We start from the raw sequence: 14,469 nt of genomic DNA on the forward strand, positions 1-14,469 counted from the left end.
TGAAGATGCGTATGAATACGAACTCGAACCCGTAGCCCTCGATCTACAGGGATTAACAGACGCGATTAAAATCTCCGACTTAGCCGGGAATCGTACCAGGGCCCTCCGGACCGAAGGTCAGTACGTTGACCATTCCGTGGAGGTACAACTGGCCAGCCATCCTCTATTAACACTAATCAGAAGGGAAATGGGCCGGCCCCGTGGTGTAGGGGTAGCGTGCCTGCCTCTAACCCGGAGGCCCCGGGTTCCATTCCCGGCCAGGTCAGGGATTTTTACCTGGACCTGAGGGCTGGTTCGAGGTCCACTCAGCCTACGTTATTAGAACTGAGGAGCTATCTGACGGTGAGATAGCGGCCCCGGTCTAGAAAGCCAAGAATAATGGCCGAGAGGATTCGTCGTGCTGACCACACGACACCTCGTAATCTGCAGGCCTTCGGGCTGAGCAACGGTCGCTTGGTAGGCCAAGGCCCTTCAAGGGCTGTAGTGCCAAGGTGTTTGGTTTTAGAAGGGAAATGGAAGAAGTCCAACACTCCAAAGAATGAAGGTATAATAAATGGGGGGGGGGGTGTCACGAAGAGCTAACCAATCAGCCAAAGAGCCAACGGGGGCAGATAACCTAACAACATCCACGATTTATTAAATTTTGGGAAATTAAGAAACAGTAGTTTGGTCCATTATGTTGACTTCTTTTTTTCTTCTTCTTATTCGGTACGGCCGATCTTCCCGAACTCTACAGAGCAACTCAACCTCACGCTTTTGCCGTTCTTTGAATTTTCTGTTTTACCTCTGAAGACAAAAATACATAATTTATAACACATATTGGGGTTACGTGAGTGAACTACGATGTTCCTGACAAGGATGAAGGGTCCAGAATTTCCTAAAGTCTCTTTCACAACTTAATGCATGAAGAATTACCATACACACGTTTTAAATTAATTGGACTGGTGCTAAAGCCTATGCCAATGCCTATGCCAATAATGCACTGAAATATTTTTCTTACGCCGGGCTGAGTGGCTCAGACGGTTGATGCGATGGCCTTCTGATCCAATTTGGCAGGTTCGATCCTGGCTCAGTCTGGTGGTATTTGAAGGTGCACAAATACGTCAGCCTCGTGTAGGTAGATTTACTGGCATGTAAAAGAATTCCTGCGGGATTATATTCCGGCACCTCGGCGTCTCCGAAAACCGTAAAAGTACTTAGTGGGACATAAAGAAAATTATTATTATTTTCTTACAGTAAAAGAAAAGGTGACTGGATTCGAAACTCATGGCTTTGAATTTTCAATTTCAAGACTACCACGATAACCATTACGCTACAGACCCACAAGTTTTCGATTGTGAAATTTATAGCATTGTTTAACAATATGGACCCTCAAGCTTGAGTATACTACAGTTCCATATTTGTTAATATTATTGGTTTTACATCCTACTAACATTTGAGTAGGGTATTTGATTGCATTTCTTAATATAAGGGGCATAGAATGTAACCTCAACACAGATGCGAGGTCATTACTTTTTGTAATACTTGCGGTTCTTATCATTTCCCACGCCCATTATCTTGCTAGGTAATTTGTTCAGCGTATAACACTTTTCTTGGAATATAACTGCAATGTAAGATTATTTAGTGACAAACACTGATACATTATAAACAACACGGCAGTGCGCCAAGAATCATGCAGATGGCAATATGTTTTTGAAGAGCTGGTCACACCAAGCCATGTAGGTAGCAGCACTATCGGCTTTCTCGCTGAAAACAGCAAGCTGTCCGGTATTATCATATTAAAGTATTTGGAACGGCATCGAATGAACTAGTTCAAGCAAATGAACTGACTGGACCCATCCCTACATGGGGTACCAGATCCATAAAATAGACTATGACTTAACCGACTTTATATTCAGGAAGTCTGTTAGGAATGTATTTTTTTTTCGGGAATTTTTCGGTGATCCAGACCACTATCTGATCTGTAGTGAACTAAGTATATCTAGGACTAGGATAAGGAAAGTGAAATATGTCTGAAAACGAATAAGAGTAGAAAATCTCCAGGACGAGGAAATTAGACAGAAGTACATGGATATGATCAGTGAGAAGTTTTGAACAGTGGACAGTAAGCAGGTTCAGGATATAGAAAGAGAATAGGTGGCAAACAGGGATGCTGTAGTAGAAACAGCAAGAGAATGCCTAGGAACAGCTACGGTATGTGTAAAGGTGGGGAAAAGCGAACATCTTGGTGGAATGATGAAGTGGCAACAGCATGTAAACGTAAAAAGGAGGCTTATCAGAAAAGGCTCTAAACAAGGGCCGATGCCGACAGGGAATTGTACGTAGATGAATAAAACAGCGAAACAAATAGTTGTTGAATCCAAAAAGAAACCATGGGAAGATTTTGGTAATAACCTTTAGGCTATGTCAAACAGCAGCGAAACCTTTATGGACAGTAAAAAGGAATCTTAGGAAGTAAAGGAAAAAGGAAATGAGCAGTGTTTAGGGTAATTCAGGTGAACTCATAATAGACCCCAGGGTATCACTGGAGATGTGGAGGGAATATTTTGAAAATCTTCTCACCGTAAAAGGAAATCTTCCTGGTGGTGTCGCGCACAACCAAGCAAGTGGACAGGCAGAAAGTGATGTTGGTGAAATTACGCTTGAGGAAGTTGAAAGGATGGTAAATAAAGTCTATTGAAATAAAGCAGCAGGAACAGATGAAATTAGACCCGAAGTGGTGAAGTATAGTGAGAAGGCAGGTATGAAATGGCTTCATAGAGTAAGATTAAAATGGCGAGTTGGTAAGGTACCTTCAGATTGAACAAAAGTAGTAATTGCACCTACCTATAAGCAAGAGAACAGGAAGGATTGCAATAAATATCGAGGAATCTCATTCATTAGCATAGCAAGCAAAGTATTCACTGGCATCTTGGAAGGGAGGGTGCGATCAGTGGTTGAGAGGCCGTTGGATGGAAACCAGTGTGGTTACAGAGCACGGAGGGGCTGTCAAGGTCCGATGTTCAGTACGCACCAGATAAATGTAAAATGTTACGATATGAATAGATAGTTGTGTTTATGTTTCGTAGATCTAGAGAAAGCATATGAGAGGGTACCGAGGGAAATGATGTTCACCGTACTGGGGAGGGGTGGTGATATTAAGGGTAGATTATTTAAATCAATCAAAGGCATACATAATGACAATTGGCTTGCAGTGAGAATTGATGGTAGAATGAGTTCTAGGTTCAGGATACTTACAGGGATTAGACAAGACTGTAATCTTTCACCTTTGCTCTTCGTAGTTTACGTGGATCATATGCTGAAAGGTATAATTTGGCAGGGAGTGATTCAGTTATGTGGAAATGTAGTAAGCAGTATGGCCTCTGCTGACGACTTCGTCTTAATGGGCAGATTGTGCAGAAAGCCTGTAGTCTAATGTCTTGGAACTTGAAAATAGGTGCACTGAGTACGGAATAACAATTAGCCTCTCCAAGATTAAAATGATGTCAGTAGGTAAGAAAGTCAACAGAATTGAATGTCAGATTGGTGATACAAAGCCGGAACAGGTAGATAAGTTTAAGTATTTTTGTTATGTGTACTCCCAGGATTTCATATCAATGTATATCAACAAAGACAAGACTTATTGTATTGATGAGGTGGTCAAATTAATAAATTAAATTGTTATTATTTCTCCCCCAGGATGGTAATATAGTAAGTGAGTTTAAATCAAGATGTAATCAAATCAAATACAGTAGAGACAATACACGACACTTACGGATTCCGCCTTGCTAAAATGGGAGACAATTCGACGGTGGCGCTCCTAGTGACTTGACCTGAACAAATCGCGCTAAATTCAAATAGCAATGGAAATGTATATACGGAAATGGATAAATAAATTACGTCTAGAAAGAAAGTGGTATTGAGATATTAACTTCGAAGTTGCTAAAGCAAATCTGGATAAATGAATGAAGAATTATTTAAAAGGTTATTATTCAAAGACTGAAATTAGACATATAAACAAGGTGTGAAATGGACTGCTGTGAAATGGCTTGATCCTTCATTTAAGCATTACTTTTTTAGCTTTAGCATACCTGCCTGAAATCTTACGGTTGGATTTGTCTTTTTTCCTCATTTAAAAACATTTTATCATCACATTAAGACATTTGTCAATAAAAATATCGGCACATTCCTTACACATATGATGCAATGAATTAACATTTAAAAGCTGGACAATTTTCCTCTTAACATGAAGCCTACTAACAGAAAGAAAATCTATAAAATCCCGGCTTTAATCTGAGAAGAGGGATAAAAGAAAGAAAAGTCTGAAAATGTTGTCGATAGTGATGCTTTGAGGAATATTTACATACAATTAGAGTAAAAATGTAACATACCCTTGGCTGTATAGTTGAGGATTTTTAAAGTCGCTGGCCTGGAAATGATCTGAACAGATCTTATAATTCTTATACAAGCGTAACGTCCCTTCTTTCTTGTACACTTTATCCAAATAACATCTGTGACATTTCAAAACCCACAGATCACACCTACAACAACATATCGGTACTGAAGGTTAACTGCTGCACTATACAATAAAATATGCGTATTATATTTTGAGCCAGTTAAAACGTGGGTCGAGCAGGTCAGAAGATTATGAAGTACTATAAAAATCTCTGTCACTGGAAGAATATATATGCAAACACAATATTACTTACATGTTCTTGTCACGAGGGATCCTGAAGAACGACCGCGCAATTTTCTCTACTTCGTAATTACTGCAGCCAAACACAGCACATACCTTTCCCCTTATGTTGAGAGGAGATATCAAGGAATGACACACGCTACTATTTCATTATGTCAACTCACTGAAAACGCATAAATAACACCAAAAACTTCACACAAAAATACACGTGCTCTTATGACAGAATCAGTACCGTTCAGGTCTATCCGCTAGAGTGAGCTCCAATAGCTGTCCCTCGATATCTTGCGCAATGTCGCGTATTGTCTCTACTGCATTTGATCAAATACAGCAGAGGCAATGCGCGACACTTCCGGATTTAGCCTTGTTTAAATGGGAGACAAGTTGCAAGTGGCGCTCCTAGTGGCGTGACCTGATAATTCGCGCTAAATTCAAATATTAATGGAAATGTATATACGGTCATGGACAAATAAATTATGTCCTTAAAGAAAGTGCTACTAAGATATTAACTTCAAAGTTGCTAAAGCAATTCTGGATAAATGAATGAAGAATTATTTAATGCAATATTATTTAAAGACTGAAATTAGGCATGTGAAATGGACTGCCGTGAATGGCCTTGATGTTTCATTTAAGCATAACTTTTTTAGCTTTAGCATTCCTGTCTGAACGTTCAAGGCTAGATTTGTCTTTTTTCTCATTTAAAAGCATAGTATGATCACATTAAAATGCTTGTCAACAAAAATATCGGCACATTCCTTACACACATGATTCAATTAATTTACATTTATGAGCTGGACAATTTTCCTTTTAACTTGAAGCCTACTAACAGAAAGAAAATCTATAAATTTAGCCTCAAAAACATTCAAATTTTCCCTATAAGCAATACTTGGCACAGTGCCATTTCATTATGGTAAAGCAAATTTGCATCATCGTATTGTTTCAACAAAATATATACATTTCATTAATCACCCATATTTTCTTCAGTTCTTGACAACGCATTACGGCATTCCAAATGGGGTAACTTGGAACACAACTAACCACACATATATGCGTATGTATTTTCCTTAATTAAATCAAACTCACAGATCACACCTACAACAACACATCGGTGTTGAAGGTTAAATGCTACACTATACAATAAAACAAGCTTATTATACTTTTTAGCCAATTCAAATGTGGGTCGCGCAGGTCAGAAGTTTAGGAAGTACTATAAAAATCTCTTTGTAACTGGAGGAATATATATGCAAACACAATATCTACTGACATTTTCTTGTCACGAGGGAAACGGAAGAAAGACCGCGAATTCTTCTGCACTTCATAGTTATTGCAGCAAAACACTGCAGATATCTTTCCACTCATATTGAGAGGAGATATAAAGGAATGACACACGCTACTATTTACTTATGTCAACTTAATGCAAAGGCATAAATAACGCCAAAAACTTCACAAACAAATACATGTGCTCTTATGACAGAATCAGTAACTCTCAGGTCACCCCGCTAGAGGGAGCTCAAATCGCTGTCCCTCGATATCTCGCAGAGTGTCGCGTATCGTCTCCACTGTATTTGGTGTAGTAAAGCTAATGCAGTGAGCTGGCAGTTGCGATAAAGGGTGTTCTGTAAGAAGGAAGTCAGCTCCCGGACGAAAACTACCTTTACATCAGTGTGTTTCCAGACCATCCTTTCTTCACGAGAGCGGAAGCAGGGTGGACTCAGGATATCTTATTCATGAGTTAGAAGTAACAGACGTGAAAATAGCGACAATTATTGCTTTTACAAATAGGTGGGAACAATGGCAGGTGAGTACTCGGAACAATCATATAAAGGCTAAGTTAGGAATGATCTCGATGGATGAAGCTGTACGCGTAAACCATCTTCGGTGGTGGGGAAATATATGACGAATGGAGGAGGATAGGTTACCTAGGGGAATAATAGTCTATATTTTGGAGGGTAAGAGGAGTAGAAGGAGACCAAGATGACAAAGGGTTGACTCAGTTTCTAACGATTTAAAGATAAGAGGTATAGAACTAAATGAGGCCACGGCACTAGTTGCAAATAGAGGATTGCCGCGACGGGCCGTTTTGGTAAACTCACAGAGGCTTGCAGATTGAACGCTGAAAGGCATAGCGGACTATAATGATAATGCATGTATATATGTAGAAAAACCGTAAGATTTTATTTCCGTTAGTGTACGAAGAATTGGATCGTATAGTTCAGTCAGTTGATCCCTCCATCCATGTTTGTCCACGGTACGTTAAGAGCTATGGACTTGCTTTCGAGTTTTTTTTTTTTTTTTTTTACCCCCGGAGAGACTCCTCTCTTATACATCGTCTTTTAGCCGGACGTAGCGTAACATTGCACCCAGTGCTGCCAGTGCTACAACTCTCCCCACAGTTTTGTATTTTGGTATATATGAGTGTTACAGTGTGATTTTTTACAATTATTGGAACTGGGTGATATAACAAGCCCATTCATATTTCAAGAGAAGAAGAAGTGTCGCATACTCTGCAGGGTAACTAGTAATACATGCTTTCTTAAATTCAGCCTGTTTTACTGACTGTTACAAGTGAAATTTGTTCTTCAAGAGTTTGTTTTAAGTGATTAAGCAACATCCAAATACAGGTTTTGTTTCCAAGTGGCTGGTATGTTGTTTTATAAGGCGCGTATTAGCCTATTCTACAGCTTATTCCGTTAAGTGAGTTACGGATTTTCTTCATTGAGGAATTGTGATTTCTATCATTTTACTCTGTGTCCACAACCTCTATCATACTCTCGGTAATGTTCAAATTCAATAATTAAATTTTGCTAAATATATACATCTCAATTGAGAATGTTAGAAGTTAATACTAATCTTTCTCAGTTTCAGCATTTACATATTTTTAATATTTAATGTTATTAATTTTCTTAAATTTTATTTTAAATTAAGCATGAAAAATGAATACGCATATAACTAGCTTGCTTTTTGTAAAACTCCCAGCCTTTGCGTTACAAGTGCCTGCAGTTGTGTGTAGTAGCCAGGGTGCAAAATCGCGGGGGGTGGGAATGGAAGGATGTCTCCCCCCACCGATGATTTTATCTCATAGGTTCCCCTCCCCCCCCCACTAAAATTGCCCGGGGGTACATTTCATTGTAAAATAAACAGGAAAATGTAGAACCGATAGTTTATTACTGAAATTAATGACTTTAACTGGGCATATTTTCATAAAAACAACAGAAATAATTCAAGTGACTGCCAGACCTTGAGCAATTAAACAACGCAGCAGTGACAACTCCGCACCTGCAGCCTATTGTTGATGTTTCACCCTGCCAAGTCCATCCTCCCTTGTCATTGCTATAAGTAGCTCGAGTTTACACCACTCCTGTACTTCTTGGAGTGGGTGTGTTTCCTATAGGTATCAATAGGACAATATTCACTTGAGCAGGTACAAACTGACAAATTTGTTCAGTCAACACATAGCCCTGGTAGAGGAAAGTTCCATTAAAAAAGCAATAAACCATGGACAATATGAAGATAAAGTTGGAATTCAAGAGGAAAAACTGGGGCAAATATTCATTTATAGGAAGAGGAGTTAGGGATTGGAATAACTTACCATGGGAGATGTTCAATAAATTTCCAATTTCTTTGAAATCATTTCGGAAAAGGCTAGGAAAACAACAGATAGGGAATCTGCCACCTGGGCGACTGCCCTAAATGCAGATCAGTATTGATTGATTTGAACTCGCGCCTCGTCTGGCCTTTCTTAAAATAGCGAGTCTCTCATAACTTCTCAGCTGATTGGAATAACGTTCTAATGTTTATCATTCCTGTTATAACAGCAAAATTCGAACAAAAATATCTCAAATTTACATTTTTTTGGGTGGAGAGGGTAATTAAAATACAGAGGAATTTTAACCCCCCCCCACCAGGTACTGCCTGAAAAAAATTAGTAGTTAAGCCCTATGTTCCTTCTTCCCTCCTCCCACCACTTCTTTCTGATTTCACACTCTGGTAGTGGCAATATATCTTATATCTAAATTTAGTGGAATGAGGATTTTTTTCTGAAGAGCAACGCAGATGAAGAAATGCAGATGGTAGTTTCAGAAAGAAATTGTGATATGTAGTATGTAATTTTAATTATTATTTTGCTGTGTTACTTACCTTTTTGTGCAATTTTATAGTGATGATGTGAACGTTGAGTTGTTCTTTACTCTGTATGCTGCGACATATGGTAGTAGGATTCCAAATCTTGAGAGGTTTCTATTTAGGATATCTGTATCTTGTTACATCAGTGTTGTTATGGAGATTCTCCTGTATCTCATCATTACCCCACAGCAGCTACATCCGGTACTTATTCGTGATGATTTAGGTAACAGTAGGCTGCCTCTCTGATTTATTGGTGTGTAAAAGATTTTTAGGGGTGAGTGACGGTGAGTTTGCATGGGGTCGAATCCTATGATCTGCAGTTCTGAAATACTTTTCTGTGGTTTCCCCATTTTATCATTAATTAACCTTAATCAATGCTGCTGCATGCCTAATCTTATCCCTTTCCCTTGGAGTTGTTAGTGCAACATTAAATTGCTAGCAGGAATGGAAGAACAATTTTCAGGAATAAATTCTGGCTGTGGAAACAATAAAAGGTAGTTGCTTGAAAGTAAATTCAGTAACATATTATTAGAATAACCTGTGATGGCCAGAACAAGTAAACATGGCACTCTTCAGTATTGTCCCCTCCAGTGAAATATACAAAATACAATTGATCATAGTTACCTGAATAGATGTGTTTACATAGAAATCTGTTCCCTGGCAATGCATAAGAATCAACTCGATTAGCCACAGGAACGAAGTTTGTATAACCTGTAGGAGAAATTTTAGTATTCATTGTTAGTGCAGTATGTTTACATTTACAGTAATATATCACAAAGTGACTAACGAACACTGCTATTGGGTGAAATGAATTTTGAGGCACTACTCGAGGTATTCAACATAGACATTTTTTTTGCTACCTGAGGAACAATAAAAGCTGCTAAACATTTAAACCACTCATTTGACATGGAACTCCCTACAAGGGGCACTCTGGTAAACACCACTCAATTGTGTAATTAGACAAGACATGCATAGAAAAATTAAGAAAAGGCACTTAAGTAAAGGTTGGTGGCATTGTTCACTGAAATGAGCTGATAGCAGTATTATATAAATTTTTGTCTTTATTTCAACAGAATATTCTTCATTTTCCATTTCCAGTCTTCTGGGTAGAAATGTGATTCAAGAACCTCCTCAGTTTCTCTCTCTCCACCACTCCTTTCCTACCTCGAATTTTTTTTTCTACTTTTACTCTACTCTTCTCAGTACTCTCCTTACCGTAGCCATTCACCCCTTTCTGGGCAATCATCGATGTCTTTCTCCTATGACTTCCTCTGTAAATACTTACTGTGGAACTCTATCCTCTTCCATTCTCATCATTTGTCCATACCATTTCAGCTTACGGGGGTCTATCTTGCCTTTCAGTTCAGGGTATCCAATTCACTCCCTCATTTCTATGTTTCTGACTTTATCCCTTTATGCCCTCCCTATATTTCTCTAAGGAATTTCATCTTGGCCTGTTGCATTCTGCGTTATCATGTTTTTGTTGTTGTCCATGTGCTTGGTGCATATGTCAAAATTGGTGTGTAATACATTGGGTGCAAAATTTTCTTGCAATCCATTGGATGTCCCAGTTAAAGACTATACATCTCACACATTGGTAAAACTCATTGGCTTGTTCAAGTCCCTATCCAATTTCTTATTTTATTTACCCATCTTCAATTATTCTCTCCGAATACTTGAAGCTTTCCACAACTTCTAATGGTCTTCCATTTACTTCAGTATTCCCACTTCCTTCTTTATTACCTCTCGTCACCACTACTATTATACTCTTTTCCACACTTATTTTCATTCCATATTCCTCCATCTCCTGATTCCTTGCATTATCTTGTTCTTTTGCTTCCATTTCATCTTCTGCCCATATTACTGTCTCATCTGCAAAGTGCGAGGCCTTTGCCTCCTTGGTTCCCATTTTTTGTTGTATACTCTTATGGATTTCATCCACGATTGTGATGAAGATTGGCGGGGATAAAACACATCCTTTTTGAAGTCCTGATTCTACTTTGAAAAAGTTTGTTTTTCCTATTGCAGTATTCATACTACATATTCACTCTTCGTTCATGGCTTTTATAATTGGCTCTTCACCTCTCTCTACCTTCTTTTTTATCAATGCATCCAATACCACTTGCCATGGTACACTGACATATGCCTTCTCAATATCGATAAATATCATCACTGAATCCAGCTTAAATTCCCATCTGTTCTCTATCACGTTCTTTAGGTTCAACAGATTGAAAAATTTTGAAGTTATGTTTACACTGAGCAAGGAGTATGACACTGTATGGAAGTGAAACACAGATAATAACTGGTGCCAAGAAAAAACAGAGTTGAAGCCTTTTAGATGCCATGTTATCAGAAGTTCTTGAAGATGAGATTGATAGAACATGTCTCAAATAAAGAGATAGTGAATAAGCTTAATGAGAGGAGAATGGTTTGAGAGAATTTGATCCTGGGCAGGTAAATTTTGATAGAACATATCTCAAAGAACTGTGAACTTTTTCAGTTAGTTTTGAAGTTGATTACAAAAGATAAAAGTGGTAGGAAGATTCCAGTATGTGGACCCGGGTGATCACAGTGATATGCAAACCGTACAGTCACTGAATTTTCAAGAAAGGTCATCTTGTTGCGGTTTCAGTACTATATAAAACTGTATGTTAAATAGCTATTAATATGATATAAGGTGTCATGTAATACTAGGGGTCCTATGACTATGGTCTTGATATCGACAGATAAGTTAAATTATATTACGGATGTGATCACTGTTTTAGAAATCATGTAAAACTGCAGGTCCTTAGCGTTGATTGAAGTATTAGTCATAGAAAACTCGAGGTCCTATAGGTATGATCACAATATCAACAGTCATGTAAAATTTTGGGTTATTTGGTATGATCATAATATTGATGGTCATTTAAAATGACAAGGTTGTTGCTTAGTCTGTTAACAAAGACCATAAGTATCAATGACATTAATAAGGTAATATATTTTTCTGGCTTATGTTTCAGTGTAAGGTCAGTAGAAGTAATCAACCATTCCAGTACCTTCTAACTACTTCAGTTTGCAATGCAAAATGGACCTGGAAGCAAAGATCAAAGAGGAACCAGGCTGGATTGAAGGAGAAACAATGGCATCACTTGTAAGTCTCATACCAGATAACTTTATAGGGGTCAGAAATTAACCCTTAATATCTGAATAAGTTTGGCAGGGGCACAATTTTCTATGTGCTTCCTCAGTATTAACACCAGCAGTCACCACTTGCTGAATGAGCATCTATGTGTAGTAAACTCTGTTTTTTTTTTTTTTTTTATATATGTCTGGGAATACACCACAATGTGCTACACAAAGCTGTCAACTCTTAGGAACTTAAGTTAGACTTGGATTAGTCTGTACTTTTTACTGTCAGTATTAAAATTACTTTGGTTTAGGGGTTGCACATTTTTAATTTTTATTTTTTCCCTTTGATTATAATAGATGATGGTTGACCGATCGTACTTTTTAAAAAACTAACGTCCTTCTACAGTACTGAACCACCATTAGCACCACATGTTAAGAATTATTACTCCTACCATAATTAGTGTAGAAGAAGTTAAATCACATATCTTTCATTAGTGTTTCTGAGCCTGGATACACCAGTCTGCTATACAAAATGTCACACTGGTGTGATAATTCTGGGTTACCCTCACACCCACAATGTGCTGGAAGATATTGCGTGTTTCAAGGAATGGATAGATTTGCCTATGACATACGAGGGATGAAATAGCTCAAAATCTGAACGTACATTCTCTCAAAATAAATATTTCGCTCATATGTTGAATTCTTCTAGAAAGACGGAATAGTGATTAGCTCATTTTATTCCTCAAATACAGGTCAGGTTCTATGATATATACAGAAGAGAACCATGTCTAACGGCTCTAGAATGTATGATTTCTGAGAGTAATTTCTTTTATGTGCCCCTTCTTAGTGGGCTCTGACAATTTAAGGACTTCAGGCACATTAAACAGAATTTTTTCTTTCCTCATTGTCATTATTTCCTTGTCCTTTTTGTGCATCCTTTTCATCCATTCCTTAGTTCAGCCACCGTTCTCTTCTGTATTGAATGTGTTAAGTTGGTATATTCTAGAACTTGTTACTTTAATTAACTTTTATTAGTTACTTAACTTACATTAGAATATAAGCTTTTCATCACAGTCCCTCCCCCTTTAATGCTGACAAGGTTTTATGAATCCAAGAGTGAAATTTAAATGTCTCGTAGTAGATCATAAAAGATCTTCCGAAACTGCAGATATACACTCCAACACTGCTGATTCTCCACTGTCGGTGTCCTCATCCCCTCAGCTCCTCACAGAACACTACATAACATGCTTATAGTAGTAAAATATTTCATTTCTAGCTGCTTTAACTTTGGGCTTCATCACATCTTTCACTGTTATATGACTGTGATAAGTCTGCTTCTTTCATGTTTATGTTTTTTATTTTACACTTGGAATCATTGAAACAGAACTGTATTAATGTTTTATGTAGCTCCTATGATCGCAGCAAAACCATAGTAGAGAATGTGATTCCATTATTTCAAGTAATTTTAATCTGTCTTTAAACGGACTCTGTGCTGAGAACAAAAAATCATTTAGAAGTGTTGTAATGCTTCTAATTGGTTCAAACAACTTTTATGATTTGACTGATATGATTGAACATATGAAAACAGTTCATACAATTTAGTGTTTAGGCATATGGCTGCTTCCTTCCAAATTCTGTGTGAGATAGCCCTAATTCCATCCGTGGTATTATTTCTTCTGATATGGCTAGAAAATATTTCGCATTTTGTATTTTGTTCTCAGTCTCATCCTTTCTCTGACATAAGGAGTGAGCAAGAATAATAACACCTTTCTCAGTACAGCCTTTGGTTATAACAATCCTCTGCTGGAAGAAATCTTCCTTAAACATTAGTGAAATTCCGAAAGTACCTGTAATACTGGAAATTAATGAATTAACATGCTCATTTGTTAATGACTGTATTTGTAGATGTGTGTTATGAGCATACCTAATATATCTTATTTTCCACAGGAAAATTTCGAACATGTATCAGAAGTGATAGCTCTGAAAGAAGAAGTTAAATCAGAGTTAACAGAGCCAGGGTCGACGCAGGAAAACTCTCTTGAGGTAATGTACATAATTTGATAAGCCATCGTCAGATAATCGAAATGGGTAGAAAATGGCTCAACAGATACTGGGGTTTGATCCATCTTTTTAGTGCACATGATTCATAGTCCTACTGATAATATATTTTTTTATGAGATTGACTGTTTACATACCTAGTTTTCACTTTTCCTTCAAGTTGTTCTGCGATCTTGCGTTATGAATTGTGCAGCAGGTAGGATTATTCCAAAGACCTCTACTCTATGTCATTTGGTAGCTGGTATCATTCCTACTAATACTTTTGATTTCGTAAATTAGTTTCGAACACCAAGTAGCTGAAAGATACATTCATTTTTTACTGTTACAGGATATTTTACTAGTTGATTCCAAATGAAACACTTGTGTTATCTTATTGATTATATTAATTATTGATTTCTAGGTAATACAGTAATTTGCTGATACAAGTTGCTGGTGATACGCTTGTTTACTGTGGGAGTTCGCTTAATATATTACACACATTGTAGCCATCTCATGGCAAGTGACCTAAT

The sequence above is a fragment of the Anabrus simplex genome, chromosome X, assembly GCF_040414725.1.
Source record: "Anabrus simplex isolate iqAnaSimp1 chromosome X, ASM4041472v1, whole genome shotgun sequence".
Classification (NCBI taxonomy): domain Eukaryota; kingdom Metazoa; phylum Arthropoda; class Insecta; order Orthoptera; family Tettigoniidae; genus Anabrus; species Anabrus simplex.